The sequence below is a fragment of the Schistocerca cancellata genome, chromosome 2 (genome assembly GCF_023864275.1).
Source record: "Schistocerca cancellata isolate TAMUIC-IGC-003103 chromosome 2, iqSchCanc2.1, whole genome shotgun sequence".
NCBI lineage: Eukaryota > Metazoa > Arthropoda > Insecta > Orthoptera > Acrididae > Schistocerca > Schistocerca cancellata.
The window spans coordinates 739,284,577-739,301,478 of NC_064627.1; the positions used below are offsets into that span (position 1 = coordinate 739,284,577).

At 42.7% G+C, this 16,902-nt stretch overlaps 1 protein-coding gene and 2 non-coding genes across 3 annotated transcripts in view; 1 reads left to right on the forward strand and 2 right to left on the reverse strand.

Annotated features, from left to right (window-relative positions):
* The window catches only part of LOC126162532 (uncharacterized), a 78,425-nt gene that overhangs the window by 21,391 nt on the left and 40,132 nt on the right, over positions 1-16,902 (reverse strand). The gene's annotated exons all lie outside the window — the stretch shown is intronic.
* Trnas-cga (transfer RNA serine (anticodon CGA)) lies at positions 1,158-1,231 on the reverse strand. The gene has a single exon. It is a non-coding gene; the product is annotated as a tRNA-Ser (tRNA).
* On the forward strand, positions 1,663-1,736 carry Trnas-cga (transfer RNA serine (anticodon CGA)). Its single transcript has one exon. It is a non-coding gene; the product is annotated as a tRNA-Ser (tRNA).

Genomic DNA, 16,902 nt, shown 5'->3' on the forward strand with positions numbered 1-16,902 from the left:
AATCATCATATTAGATGTGTAAAAAGTTTGTGAATCACACTTAGCATAAACTTTGAGGCCATATTTGGCCGTCTTTTTGGCCATGTACTGGATAAAATTGCAGTGACCACGGAATGCCACAAACATTTCACTAATCATCACATGTTCCCCAACACTGTTGGCTTTTTGACAATTGGCAAGAAATGTGGAACGAAAATTTCAAATCAGAGCTAACTTATCAGTTACAGAACGCTCTTTGTATGTTGTAATGTCGTCAAATTGTAGAGACCTCAACAACTGAAATCTATAATTGCTAAAATAAGCGCAAAAAATCACGAGTCCTGTTCCGTCGCTCATGAAATACTTGAGAAAATCAGCCCACTTTCCACGTTTCACAGCAATCAAAAATAAAGCCCCGAGCTGGGCTTTTATTTCTGCCCTTGAGGTGGGCTTGTAGTCTCTTTCTTGAACTGTATTGTTGGAAGACTCACTTCTTTCATTTTTTGTTTGTGCAATGAAAATGTTAGTCCATCTAACAATCTCATTGATAATTTCTAAGGAAATTATTTGATAAAAACATTATAGTTTTGTTTTACAGTTCCTACCCTGTTTTCTGGGGCCAGGAACTGTTTTTATAATATTTTTGGACTTGGTCTTCACTTTTGGTAAAATGGGCTTGTTAGCCCAAAATGTTTCATTGTCTTTTCCCAATAGAAGCAGATCTGAAATCTATATCATCTTGATTGTCGATTTCCTCTTCCTGGTGGTGTCCACCTTGTTGTCTTTCACACTCCAGTTCTTGGAGAATTCTGAGTATATCCTCTGGCTTGTGAAAGTGTTGCCTAATAAATAAGAGAGGATTCTCGAAGAATTGGAAATGAATAAATATTGTAATAAAATAAAAGCTTGGAGAAGGTTCCTCATTGATAATGATAAGAAACTGTTTAGGTAAACATCCATGAAACATTAATTATGCCAAATAAAGCTATATACTTTCAAGTTATTTACAAATGATACTTACATTTTGCTCCAATAGAGAGTGAAAAAAAGAAAACTTATAAGGGTGCACAAAGGTAATCTATTGACAGCCAGCATTTGTCATGTGAGAACAATGACTGAGGAGGGAGACTTGTTCGAAAATGCACATTGTTGAAACTTCCTGGCAGATTAAAACTGTGTGCACCGACCGAGACTCGAACTCGGGACCTTTGCCTTTCGCGGGCAAGTGCTCTACCATCTGAGCTACCGAAGCACGACTCACGCCCGATCCTCACAGCCTTACTTCTGCCAGTATCTCGTCTCCTACCTTCCAAACTTTACAGAAGCTCTCCTGCGAACCTTGCAGAACTAGCACTCCTGAAAGAAAGGATATTGCGGAGACATGGCTTAGCCACAGCCTGGGGGATGTTTCCAGAATGAGATTTTCACTCTGCAGCGGAGTGTGCGCTGATATGAAACTTCCTGGCAGATTAAAACTGTGTGCACCGACCGGTCGCTCCGCTGCAGAGTGAAAATCTCATTCTGGAAACATCCCCCAGGCTGTGGCTAAGCCATGTCTCCACAATATCCTTTCTTTCAGGAGTGCTAGTTCTGCAAGGTTCGCAGGAGAGCTTCTGTAAAGTTTGGAAGGTAGGAGACGAGATACTGGCAGAAGTAAGGCTGTGAGGATCGGGCGTGAGTCGTGCTTCGGTAGCTCAGATGGTAGAGCACTTGCCCGCGAAAGGCAAAGGTCCCGAGTTCGAGTCTCGGTCGGTGCACACAGTTTTAATCTGCCAGGAAGTTTCATATCAGCGCACACTCCGCTGCAGAGTGAAAATCTCATTCTGGATGCACATTGTTCTCTCTCTCTGGCACCATGTGGTGTAACTAGAGAATACTCTCCCTTCTGGCCAACTCAGACCAGCCAAATGAAATTTTCATGAGGTTTTCTTTAAAAAAGACGGTAAACTACTGTATGTAAGCAATGTAGTTCACTGTTAATACATCATATAGATTAAGTATCGAAGATTGTCATGGGTTTTGTTAACCACTTGGTTCTCTTTCCTGACGTACCCCATACATAACATGATGAATGAATGAAAATTACTGAATGAGTGACTGCGATGGCTTTGTAATTGGTCCATGATTAGCTGCAATGCTAGAGGTGGCCAATGACACAAAATTGACGAGGCAAATTTTCCTACAGCAGAATTCCTCATCCATGAACAGCTAAGATTATACGTGCAGCCTTAGTCAAAGTTTATGTTGACAAGACTTTAGTTTCCTAAGACGTAATTTTACGTTTGTTTCTGATATGTGTTTGGCAATCACCAACTTTTCTAAATCAATATTTTTATGTACTGTTCATGATGTGGTAAGATGATCAAGAATATTTTACACAGGGGTCATCATGAAAAACTGTTTACATTCTGCAAATTTATGCTGGGACAGAACTCATCTGAAAACAAGGTATTCCTGTTCTGGATATCACTGATTTTGCGCATGTGACCATTGTAGCTCAACATAGTAATAGCTCATATGGGAAATGTATATCACAATATAATAAAATTGCTGATTTTCTGAAAAGAAATGAATTCTAATGCTTTGGCACCTATTCACTGGCGTACATCTACATCAACATTTATACTCCGCAAGCCACCAAACGGTGTGTGGCGGAGGCCACTTTATGCGCCAGTGTCATTACCTCCCTTTCCTGTTCCAGTCGCATATGGTTCGCGGGAAGAACGACTACCGGAAAGCCTCCGTGCGCACTCGAATCTCTCTAATTTTACATTCGTGATCTCCTCGAGAGGTATAAGTAGGGGGAAGCAATATATTCGATACCTCATCCAAAAACGCACCCTCTCGAAACCTGGACACCAAGCTACACCGCAATGCAAAGCGCCTCTCTAGCAGAGACTGCCACTTGAGTTTGCTAAACATCTCCGTAACGCTATCATGCTTACCAAATAACCCTGTGACTAAACGCGCCGCTCTTCTTTGGATCTTCTCTATCTCCACTGTCAACCTGACCTGGTACGGATCCCACACTGATGAGCAATACTGAAGTATAGGTCAAACGAGTGTTTTGTAAGCCACCTCCTTTGTTGATGGACTACATTTTCTAAGGACTCTCCCAATGAATCTCAACCTGGCACCCGCCTTACCAACAATTATTCCACTTCAAATCGTTCTGTACGCATACTCCCAGATATTTTACAGAAGTAACTGCTACCATTGTTTGTTCCGCTATCATATAATCATACAATAAAGGATACTTCTTTCTATGTATTTGCAATACATTACATTTGTCTATGTTAAGGGTCAGTTGCCACACCCTGCACCAAGTGCCTATCCGCTGCAGATCTTCCTGCATTTTGCTGCAATTTTCTAATGCTGCAACTTCTCTGTACACTACAGCATCATCTGCGAAAAGCCGCATGGAACTTCCGACACTATCTACTGGGTCATTTATATATATTGTGGAAAGCAATGGTCCCATAACACTCCTCTGTGGCACGCCAAAGGTTACTTTAACGTCTGTAGACGTCTCTCCATTGAGAACAACATGCTGCGTTCTGTTTTCTAAAAACTCTTCAATCCAGCCACACAGCTGGTCTGATATTCCGTAGGCTCTTACTTTGTTTATCAGGCGACAGTGCGGAACTGTATCGAATGCCTTCCGGAAGTCAAGGAAAATAGCATCTACCTGGGAGCCTGTATCTAATATTTTCTGGGTCTCATGACCAAATAAAGCGAGTTGGGTCTCACACAATCACTGTTTCCGGAATCCACGTTGATTCCTACAGAGTGGATTCTGGGTTTCCAGAAACAACATGATACGCGAGCAAAAAACATGTTCTAAAATTCTACAACAGATCGATGTCAGAGATATAGGTCTATAGTTTTGCATATCTGCTCGACGACACTTCTTGAAGACTGGGACTACCTGTGCTCTTTTCCAATCATTTGGAAGCTTCCATTCCTCTAGAGACTTGCAGTACATGGCTGTTAGAAGGGGGCAAGTTCTTCTGCGTACTCTGTGTAAAATCGAACTGGTATCCCGTCAGGTCCAGTGGACTTTCCTCTGTTGAGTGATTTCAGTTGCTTTTCTATTCCTTGGACACTTATTTCGATGTCAGCCATTTTTTCGTTTGTGCGAGGATTTAGAGAAGGAACTGCAGTGCAGTCTTCCTCTGTGAAACAGCTTTGGAAAAAGGTGTTTAGTATTTCAGCTTTATACGTGTCATCCTCTGTGTCAATCCCATCATCATCCCAGAGTGTCTGGAAATGCTGTTTCAAGCCACTTACTGATTTACGTAAGACCAGAACTCCCTAGGATTTTCTGTCAAGTCGGTACATAGAATTTTACTTTCGAATTCATAACTTTGACATCATTTAGCTTCTGTTTGTCAGAGAGGTTTTGGCTGTGTTTAAACATGCAGTGAAGCTCTCTTTGCTTTCGCAGTAGTTTCCTAACTTTATTGTTGAACCACGGTGGGTTTTTCCCGTCCCTCACAGTTTTACTAGGCACATACCTGTCTAAAACGCATTTTACGATTGCCTTGAACTTTTTCCATAAACACTCAACATTGTCAGTGTCGGAACAGAAATTTTCATTTTGATCTGTTAGGTAGTCTGAAATCTGCCACCTATTACTCTTGCTAAACAGATAAACCTCCCTCCCTTTTTTAATATTCCTATTTACTTCTATATTCAGGTATGCTGCAACGGCCTTATGATCACTGATTCCCTGTTCTGCGCTTTCAGAGTCGAAAAGTTCGGGTCTATTTGTTATCAGTAGGTCCAAGATGTTATCTCCACAAGTCGGTTCTCTGTTTAATTGCTCGAGGTAATTTTCGGATAGTGCACTCAGTATAATGTCATTCGATGCTCTGTCCCTACCACCCATCCTAAACATCTGAGTGTCCCAGTCTATATCTAGTAAATTGAAATCTCCACCTAAGACTATAACATGCTGAGGAAATTTATCTGAAATGTATTCCAGATTTTCTCTCAGTTGTTCTGCCACTAATGCTGCTGAGTCGGGAGGTCGGTAAAAGGAGCCAATTATTAACCTAGCTCGGTTGTTGAGTGGAACCTCCACCCATAATAATTCACAGGTACTATCCACTTCTACTTCACTACAGGATAAACTACTACTAACAGCGACAAACACCCCACCACCGGTTGCATGCAATCTATCCTTTCTAAACACCGTCTGTGCCTTTGTAAAAAATTCGGCAGAATTTATCTCTAGCTTCAGCCAGTTTTCCATACCTATAACAATTTCAGCTTCAGTGCTTTCTATCAGCGCTTGAAGTTCCGGTACTTTACCAACGCAGCTTCGACAGTTTACAACTACAGTACCAATTGCTGCTTGGTCTCCGCATGTCCTGACTTTGCGCCACACCCTTTGAGGCTGTTGCCCTTTCTGTACTTGCCCAAGGCCATCTAACCTAAAAAACCACCCAGTCCACGCCACACAACCCCTGCTACCCGTATAGCCGCCTGCTGTGCGTAGTGGACTCCTGACCTATGCAGCGGAACCCGAAACCCCACCACCCTATGGCGCAAGTCGAGGAATCTGCAGCCCACACGGTCGCAGAACCGTCTCAGCCTCTGATTCAGACCCTCCACTCGGCTCTGTACCAAAGGTCCACAGTCAGTCCTGTCGACAATGCTGCAGATGGTGAGCTCTGCTTTCATCCCGCTAGCAAGACTGGCAGTCTTCACCAAATCAGATAGCCGCCGGAAGCCAGAGAGGATTTCCTCCGATCTACAGCGACACACATCATTGGTGCCGACATGAGCGACCACCTGCAGATGGGTGCACCCTGTACTCCTCATGGCATCCAGAAGAACCTTTTCGACATCTGGAATGACTCCCCCCGGTATGCACACGGAGTGCACATTGGTTTTCTTCCCCTCTCTTGCTGCCATATCCCTAAGGGGCCCCATTACATGCCTGACGTTGGAGCTCCCAACTACCAGTAAGCACACCCTCTGCGACCGCCCGGATCTTGCAGACTGAGGGGCAACCTCTGGAACAGGACAAGCAGCCATGTCCGGCCGAAGATCAGTATCAGCCGGAGACACAGCCTGAAACCGGTTCATCAGACAAACTGGAGAGGCCTTCCGTTCAGCCCTCCGGAATGTCTTTCGCCCCCTGCCACACCTTGAGACGACCTCCCACTCTACCACGGGTGAGGGGTCAGCCTCAATGTGGGCAGTATTCCGGGCAGCCACAGCCGTAGTCCGATGCGTGGGACGAGCTGGCCGTCCCCAAAAAACCCCATCCGGACTCCCACAGTGATGCCCATTGGCAACAGCCTCAAGCTGTGTGACCGATTCCAACACTGCCTGAAGCTGGAAGTGAAGGGATGCCAACTCAGCCCACATCCGAACACAGCAGTCGCAGTCCCTATCAATGCTAAATACTGTTGTGCAAAGAACGTCTGAACTAATCAACAGAGAGCACAAACAATTCAACACAAAATTTAAACGGTTATAAAAATACAAGATTGCCTAGCAAATGCAGTAATGCTGCTACTTGCGCACTGCTGACACGCTGCTCAGCGGTGGAAGGAGACTACACGATTTTACACTATTCAGGAACTAAAACGTGATGCTACAACTCTCAAATACTATAATACGCCCAAAATTTATGAATTAAACAATGCAAGTACCCAAAAACACGCAAAGAAATTAAGAATGAAACTACGTGACAAATAAGTGAGCTAAGAGTATACGACTTCCTGCTGCCAGCTGCTTATCCAACGGCGGCAGGGAGCACACTTTGATTTTTATTATTCATTAAACTTCCTGGCATGTTTCAATACAATTGTATTGTTATTACAGTCTCCTGAGCATGATAGACATTTCCAGTTACAGCAAGGTGCTGCAAATCTTGACCACTTCAATCATTCCTGAATTTTCTTTGATTCCAGACAGCAGACATCCTACATGGTGACATGCGGTCATTAACCTACATAATCAATACCCTCAATTTTCCGTGGAACACTTTCTTTCAAATGGTAGACTGCAGAATGCAAATATAAACCACAATGGATTTCTTTCTTCCCATCATGTGATAGTGATCTTGCAATACAAGCAGCCTTGGTTCAGTAAACTAAGGAGCCTAATGTTAGAGGATGCTACCATACCATATACAAAAACATATGATGCTTAGACAGCTCATTATCTGTTAACAAGTGCTGAAATCTCTAGTAAGTGGTATATCCTGGGTACCATACACAGTTGTTTACACTAAGCTACTAATTTTGAGTTGCTAAGACTTCCAGTGCTAGATGGAGTTATAACAAATTTAAAGTCGATTTATTATGTGTCACACTTTCTGAATTTCAATATTACTTTGGAGCCACAAATGTAATCCCATTATTAATCACAAAAACGAAAGTTACAATAAGCAACTGTTAGAAGGAATTATGTTGACAATTATGTGAATACAAAATGGAGGTAAACACAATAAATAATAATGGGAGGAAGTGATAGTTTATGTAACCTATAAATAAAAAGACATATTCCTTTGCATGAGCAAGGTTCTGGTTATGTGTGCAACATTTGTGCACCAAAATCTAAGAGTAATATAAGACCAAAAAGTGATAATATTTCAATAATTTAAAAAAATGAAATGATTTTTAACGTTCAGATTTCATTTTTATTCTTCAGTAGACAAACAGAACTACCTTTTTAAGTATAATGTGAATTATAAAGTGATGAATATAATTCTGCATAAAAGGTTTGTGACACTCTTCAGTGTTTCAAGAAAAATGTTACTTTCTACTGCAACAGAACAGAGGTCTATATGGTATTGTGAGTATGAAAAGGATGATGATGACGACAGCAATGAAGAATGAGGAAACATCAAATCATTTCACTTAGATCAGAGAGTAAGCACACAAATACACACGCAGAAACTAAATGCATTTGAAACTATCAGGAATCGCGTAAATATGTTACCAAAATTCACCAGTCATTATTTTCTCCACGAGGAGATGTATACAAAATTATTGAATTCTGTATGTAACATTTATTAACTACTTCCAAAATAATGAAAAGTGAAAGGCACAATTCCTACACCACAGTACATATACACTCCTGGAAATGGAAAAAAGAACACATTGACACCGGTGTGTCAGACCCACCATACTTGCTCCGGACACTGCGAGAGGGCTGTACAAGCAATGATCACACGCACGGCACAGCGGACACACCAGGAACCGCGGTGTTGGCCGTCGAATGGCGCTAGCTGTGCAGCATTTGTGCACCGCCACCGTCAGTGTCAGCCAGTTTGCCGTGGCATACGGAGCTCCATCGCAGTCTTTAACACTGGTAGCATGCCGCGACAGCGTGGACGTGAACCGTATGTGCAGTTGACGGACTTTGAGCGAGGGCATATAGTGGGCATGCGGGAGGCCGGGTGGACGTACCGCCGAATTGCTCAACACGTGGGGCACGAGGTCTCCACAGTACATCCATGTTGTCGCCAGTGGTCGGCGGAAGGTGCACGTGCCCGTCGACCTGGGACCGGACCGCAGCGACGCACGGATGCACGCCAAGACCGTAGGATCCTACGCAGTGCCGTAGGGGACCGCACCGCCACTTCCCAGCAAATTAGGGACACTGTTGCTCCTGGGGTATCGGCAAGGACCATTCGCAACCGTCTCCATGAAGCTGGGCTACGGTCCCGCACACCGTTAGGCCATCTTCCGCTCACGCCCCAACATCGTGCAGCCCGCCTCCAGTGGTGTCGCGACAGGCGTGAATGGAGGGACGAATGGAGACGTGTCGTCTTCAGCGATGAGAGTCGCTTCTGCCTTGGTGCCAATGATGGTCGTATGCGTGTTTGGCGCCGTGTAGGTGAGCGCCACAATCAGGACTGCATACGACCGAGGCACACAGGGCCAACACCCGGCATCATGGTGTGGGGAGCGATACATCCAAACCGTCATCGAACCCATCGTTCTACCATTCCTAGACCGGCAAGGGAACTTGCTGTTCCAACAGGACAATGCACGTCCGCATGTATCCCGTGCCAACCAACGTGCTCTAGAAGGCACGTCCGCATGTATCCCGTGCCACCCAACGTGCTCTAGAAGGTGTAAGTCAACTACCCTGGCCAGCAAGATCTCCGGATCTGTCCCCCATTGAGCATGTTTGGGACTGGATGAAGCGTCGTCTCACGCGGTCTGCACGTCCAGCACGAACGCTGGTCCAACTGAGGCGCCAGGTGGAAATGGCATGGCAAGCCGTTCCACAGGACTACATCCAGCATCTCTACGATCGTCTCCATGGGAGAATAGCAGCCTGCATTGCTGCGAAAGGTGGATATACACTGTACTAGTGCCGACATTGTGCATGCTCTGTTGCCTGTGTCTATGTGCCTGTGGTTCTGTCAGTGTGATCATGTGATGTATCTGACCCCAGGAATGTGTCAATAAAGTTTCCCCTTCCTGGGACAATGAATTCACGGTGTTCTTATTTCAATTTCCAGGAGTGTAGATTACATTAGACTGGATCTTTACTTGTCCAAATAAACATGTAGTACTCAATTGGTACATTCTGCTATAGTCAGTGCAAAACAAAATGTAATATTTTATGATTTAATTTTCCATTAATTACACTACTTTTACATTAAATGCGCATCAAGTTATAACGCAAAGAGCATATATTGTACAAGTGGAAAGAGAATACGTTATAAAAACAGAAAGAGTATATACTGTACAGAACGATCAATATTTGTATTACAGTAACATCTACATGACTGATAATTAAGGTACTTATGGGCTAGTAACATTTATACAATACACCACTAAAGTACGGATACAAATCTTTTGTATACTTCCTAAAGGAGCTCGTGCAGGCTATAGAAGCAGTGGTGAGTCAAATATGCATTAGCATCTGACTTGAACTTTTGTCAGGTCATTTACTGATTTAATTTCTGGGGGAAGTTTATTAAAAATAATTTTCCCATGATGGAAGGTTCCTTTTTTATTTAGGCTGGTGCTCACTGGCTCTGTGTGAAAGTTTCCTCTTTCCTTGTGTTATAGGAATGTACATTTTCACTTTTTTGGAAGAGTATTTCCCATTGCATATTTTTTCACAAAAACAACTAACTCGTACACACAGATACGTGGAAGTGGGAGGACTTCCAGCTTTTTTAAATAGTGGTCTACAGGTTCTGTTCCATTTCACACTTTCCATTATTCTTATAATCCTTTTTGTAGCCTAAAGAACTTTTGCGTGAGAGAAGAGTTACCCCAGAAAGTAATTCCATATTACAGTTGTATTTTAAGACAATCTTTGTTGCAGCATCCTTCTAATATCCTCACTAAAACAGTATGCACTGTTTAATTTCTTATACAGTTTTTCAGTGTGTCCCCCATTTCAGCTAATTCTGGTGCCATAAATCTAAGAACTATATGTTGCTACTCTCTGCAGCTCCTTACCAGATATCTGAATCCAAACATTTTGCTCACCTTTTTCACATTATGAAATTCAGTGCCACTGTCTCACTTGCATTTATTAAAAACTGATGCAACTGAACCTGCTCATTGTCTCCATTGTAGACTTACATGCATTTCCCTTTCTTTCCCAATATTATCATCAGAAAACTGAATGGTGTTTCTACAGAATTTGTTCAGGTCATTCACGTATGACAGAAACAGAAGAAGTTCCAGCACTGAGACTTGTGGCACTATATATATAATGGCTTCATACTTTGAATAATGTTGAGATAATTTGTTGAAACTTTGGTGTTGCACTTGAACTAATTGCTTTTGTCTGATTCGGTATGATTATATCCAGTTGTTGGATGTTTCTGATCCCCATGTTGTCAAGCTATGGCAATAGTTTAGTGTGACCTATGGCGTAAAAGCCTTGGAGAGATGTAAGCATATTCCATCTAAGCATATTCCAATACGACATTTTCATCATGATCCAGCTTTTGAAATACTTCATTATATGTTCAAAAATTGCTGTATCAGTCGATCAGCCCTTCCTGAAATCTTGTTGCGCTATAAATAAAGTTTTGTGCTCTTCTAGGGACCCTGCCACCCTTCTTTGAAAAAGTTTTTCTATGAACTTTGTAAAGACAATGGACCTGTAGGCACCCATTTGGTCCTTTTTACATTTTTTGAGTAGTGGTTTGTGCTTGGTACTTTTTAAGCATGACAGGAAAATTCCAATTTGAAAGGAACTGTTACAAAGGTGAGCTAATGGTTCAGCATTGAGATCTCCACATTTTATAATAAGACTGTCTGGGATGCTTCTATTCCAGAAGAGTGGTTCATTTTTAAAGTTATGTTAACTGCCAAGACTTTTTCTGGGTTTCTGGAAAGAGAAAGAGTGAAGAAGGATGATACAAGGCAGTTTTTAGTGCAAAATTTGATTTCAGTGGCCAGCTGCTCATTTATATTGTTAAAATAAGTCTTGAACACATTTGCTATTTCTTCAGGATCAGAATTTCTTTTCTGCTATGGTTCAATTTATACTGGAATTTTGGGGAGAACTGTTTCACTATATTCCATACAGCTTTCACTTTGTTATTGGATTATTCATATAGCAGTCATTTGCCATCACTTTGGCTTCTTTTATCACTTTTTTAAGTATCAGTTTATATTTTTTGAAATACGCACTAAATTCATTAGATCCTATAGAAGATTTCAGCACATGATTTGCTACACCTGTTGTCAACCAGCAGTTTTATCTGTCAAACCAGTAAGATTTGATCCTCTGTTTTTAACTGGAAAAGATGTATCTTAGTTACTTAGCAAGTCTGATGTTCAATATATCATTTTGCACAATAAACTGTAATGAAGCGGAATGAGTCATTTTACATCTACATCACATATTCATTTGTAAATATGGTTACACTCTGAACATTTCTAAGGTCCCCCCTCTCCCCTTACAGAAGAAAAGAAGGAATACAGATGTGAGTTAGTAATGCCTATCCATCACCTTTTACATATTTCAAGTGTTAAGAAGAAGCTTCTGGAAATAAAATGGGAATTCCTGGAGGAAAGGCGACATACTTTTCGAGAAACACTATTGAGAAAATGTAGAGAACTGGCATTTGAAGCTGACTGCCAAAATGATTCTACTACCGCCAACACACAATGCGCATAAAGACACAAAGATAAGATATGAGAAATTTGGATTTGCACGGAGGTGTACAGACATTTGTTTTTCCCTTGCTCTATTTGCAAGTGGAACAGGAGAGGAAATGACAAGTAGTGGTATAGGATACCCCCTGGCAATACAGAGAATTGATGTAGATAAAGATGTAAATAGAAATTCTTCTGTGGAATAGAAGGAGCTGTCAAGGAGAAACTTTCTCACTTTGTTATCAAATTTTAGTGAATGATCAAAAATTTTTGTTGGACCATTGCCCCACTTTTTGTGCTAAAGACAACCTTGATGTGGAGTAATGAATTGTCATTTTTTCTTCTGGTCTTGTAGCTGTGTACATCATTATTTCTTTTGAACTGTAGAGGAGTATATGCAACAATGTATGTGATGGAGGAAGCAATTGATTTCACAAGTGTTCTTCGTCAGATATTGAGAGAAGAAGTTCAGAAGGCACTTGGATTGCACAGCGAGCAAAAAACAAAGACACTTGAAGAGGTCATAAGGAAGTAAGTGGAACAGACATTAAAACCAATCTCTCATCCTTCATTTCCCCTTAAAACGGTGAAAAAATCGAGACCCAGGTGGAGTTACGTTCCTACAATGCCGCTTGTTTGTGCACCAAGGAAGACTGACGTCTGGAGGGCCCAGGATAACCAACCAGTATGTTTCCACTGCAAAGGCGACTGGGAGATGAGGTGCGCTATTGTCGAGAAAGGCGGCGGATATTTGATGATGCCCACGTCACAAGACAGCAGACCGATCTTAGCCAACACCAACTCCAGGACAACGAAGATGAACAAGAAGATGTGGGTGCAGGACAACGTAGGTCACCATCGCCGCCAGCTAGCCACTGGAGAGGACACTCCCCAACATGCCGATCTACATCTACATCTACATCAATACTCTGCAAATCACATTTAAGTGCCTGGCAGAGGGTTCATTGAACCTTCACAATTCTCTACTATTCCAATCTCATATACCACGCGGAAAGAATGAACACCTATATCCTTCTGTACAAGCTCTGATTTCCCTTATTTTATCATGGTGATTGTTCCACCCGATGCAGGTCGGTGTCAACAAAATATTTTCGCATTTGGAGGAGAAAGTTGGTGATTGGAATTTCGTGATAAGATTCAGTTGCAACGAAAAACGCCTTTCTTTTAATGATTTCCAGCCCAAATCTTGTATCATTTCTGTGACGCTCTCTCCCATATTTCGCAATAATACAAAAAGTGCTGCCTTTCTTTGAACTTTTTCGATGTACTCCGTCAGTCCTACCTGGTAAGGATCCCACACCGCGCAGCAGTATTCTAAAAAGAGGACGGACAAGCGTAGTGTAGGCAGTCTCCTTAGTAGGTCTGTTACATTTTCTAAGTTTCCTGCCAGTCTTTGGTTGCCTTCCCTACAACATATTCTATGTTTTCTTTCCAATTTAAGTTGTTCATAATTGTAATACCTAGGTATTTAGTTGAATTTATGGCTTTTAGATTAGACTGATTTATCGTGTAACCGAAGTTTAATGAGTTCCTTTTAGTACTCATGTGGATGGCCTCACACTTCTCGTTATTTAGGGTCAACTGCCACTTTTCGCACCATTCAGATATTTTTCTAAATCGTTTTGCAGTTTGTTTTGATCTGATGACTTTATTAGTGGATAAACGACAGCGTCATCTGCAAACAACTGAAGACGGCTGCTCAGATTGTCTCCCAAATTGTTTATATAGATAAGGAACAGCAAAGAGCCTATAACACTACCTTGGGGAACGCCTGAAATCACTTCTGTTTTACTCGATGACTTTCTGTGAATTACTACGAACTGTGACCTCTCTGATAGGAAATCACAAATCCAGTCACATAACTGAGACGATATTCCATAAGCACGAAATTTTACTACGAGCAGCACGGAATTTTACTACGAGCCACTTGTGTGGTACTGTGTCAAAAGCCTTCCAGAAATCCAGGAATATGGAATCGATCTGAAATCCCTTGTCAATAGCACTCAGCACTTCATGGGCTAGTTGTGTTTCACAGGAACGATGTTTTCTACATCCATGTTGACTGTGTGTCAATAGACAGTTTCCTTCGAGGTAATTCATAATGTTAGAACCAATATTTGTAGTAAAATCCTGCTGCATATCGACGTTAATGATATGGGCCTGTAATTTAGTTGATTACTCCTACAACCTTTCTTGAATAGTGGTGTGACCTGTGCAACTTTCCAGTCTTTGGGAACGGATCTTTCGTCGAGCGAACGGTTGTATATGATTGTTAAGTATGGAGCTAATGCATCAGCATACTCCGAAAGGAACCTAATTGGTATACAGGCTGGACCAGAAGACTAGCTTTTATTAAGTGACTTGAGTTGCTTCACTACTCCGAGGATATTTACTTCTACGTTACTCGTGTTGGCAGCTGTTCTCGATTCGAATTCTGGAATATTTACTTTGTCTTCTTTTGTGAAGGCATTTTGGAAGGCTGTGTTTAGTACATCTGCTTTGGCAGCACTGTCTCGATAGTATCTCCATTGTTATCGCGCAGGGAAGACATTGATTGTTTCTTGCTGCTAACATACTTCACATACGTCTAGAATCTCTTTGGATTTTCTGCCAGGTTTCGAGACAAAGTTTCGTTGTGGAAACTGTTATAGGCGTCTCGCATTGAACTCCGTGCTAAGTTTTGAGCTTCTGTAAAGCACCACCGATCTTGGGGATTTTGCGTCTGTTTAAATTTGGCACGTTTGTTTCGTTGTTTCTGCAACAGTGTTCTAACCTGTTTTTTGTACCAAGGAGGATCAGCTCCACCATTTGTTAGTTTATTTGGTAAAAGCCTCTCAATTGCTGCCAATACTATTTCTTTGCATTTAAGCTACATCTGGTCTACACTTAATTTGGAATGAGTGGAGATTGTCTCTCAGGAAGGCATCAAGTGAATTTTTATCTGCTTTTCTGAATAGGTATATTTTTTGCTTATTTTTCGAGGATTTGAGGATTACAATATTCAATCTTGCTATGACAACCCTGTGTTCACTAATCCCTATATCAGTTTTAATGCTGGTTATTAACTCAGGATTATTTGTTGCTAAGAGGTCAAGTGTGTTTTCACAACCGTTTACTATTCACGTGGGCTCACAAACTAACTGCTCGAAATAATGTTCAGAGTATGCGTTTAGCACAATTTCAGATGATATTTTATGCATACCTCCAGAATTAAACATGTATTTTCGCCAACATATCGAGGGTAAATTGAAGTCACCACCAACTACTATTGTAGGAGTCGGGTATATGTTTGAAATCAAACTCAAGTTTTCTTTGAACCTGAACTGGGAGGTCGGTAAAGGGATCCAATTATTATTTTATTCCAGTTGCCAACAATGACCTCTGCTCGTACTAACTCACACGAACAACCTACTTCAATTTCGCGACAAGTTAAACTACTTCTAACAGCAACAAACACACCACCTCCAACCATGTTTCGCCTATCTTTTCGGAACACCGTTAGGTTCTTTGCAAAAATTTCAGCTGAGCTTATATCCGGCTTTAGCCAGCTTTCAGTGCCTATAACGATTTGAGCATCAGTGCTTTCTATTAGCGCTTGGAGCTCTGGTACTTTCCTAACACAGCTACGACAATTTACAACTGTTATACCAATGGTTCCTGTATCTATGTTCTTCCTGTGTTCAGCCTGCACCCTTTGTCACTGAAGCCCAACTTGTGTTTTCCCAAGACCCTCTAACCTAAAAAACCGCCCAGTCCACGCCACACATCCCCTGCTACCCGTGTAGCCGCCTCCTGCGTATTGTGGACACCTGACCTATTCACCGGAACCTGAAACCCAACCACCCTTTGGTGCAAGTCGAGGAATCTGCAGCCTACAGTCGCAGAACCGTCCGTGCCTCTGAGTCAGACCCTCCGCTTGGCTCTGTACCAGAGGTCCGCAATCGGTCCTGTCGACTATGATGCAAATGGTCAGATCTGCTTTCATCTTGCAAGCAAGACTGGCAGCCTTTACCACTTCTGTTAGCTGCTCAAAACCAGAGAGAATCTCTAATGATCCAAAGCGACACACATCACTGGTACCGACGTGAGCAACCACCTGCAGTTGGCTGCACCCTGTGCTCTTCACGGCATCCGGGAGGACCCTTTCCACGTCTGGAATGACTCCACCCAGTATGCACATGGAGTGCACATTGGTTTTCTTACTCTCCTTGTCAACCAAGTCCCTAAGGGGCCCCATAACGCGCCTAACGTTGGAGCTCCCAACTACCAATAGACCCACCCTCTGTGATTGCCCATATCTTGCAGGCTGAGTGGTTTCCTCTGAAACAGGACAGGCGACAGCACCCGGCTCAGCAACAGTGTCAGCTGCAGACAGCACCTGGAACCTGTTTGTCAGACAATCTGGGGAGACTTTACGTGCGGCCACCTGGGAAGTCTTCCGCCACCTGCTTCGACCCGGGGCGACTTCTCACTCGACCACAGGTGAGGGGTCAGCCTCAGTGCGAGCAGTAACTGGGTTGGCCACCAGTGAGGACGGTGAGGACTCGTGACACGCTGAACGTCTGTTGGATCCCCACAGCCGGTCCACAACAGTGGTGCCCATCCACTGCAGCCTCAAGCTGTGTAACCGAAGCCATCACAGCCTGAAGCTGAGAGCAAAGTGTCGCCAACTCGGCTCGCATCCGCACACAACAATCGCAGTCCCTGTCCATACCAGAGACCGTAGAAAACTAAACTATGCAGATAAACGGACTATCGGCACGTGCTGCGCAACTCTAATGTAGACCCTGACGAA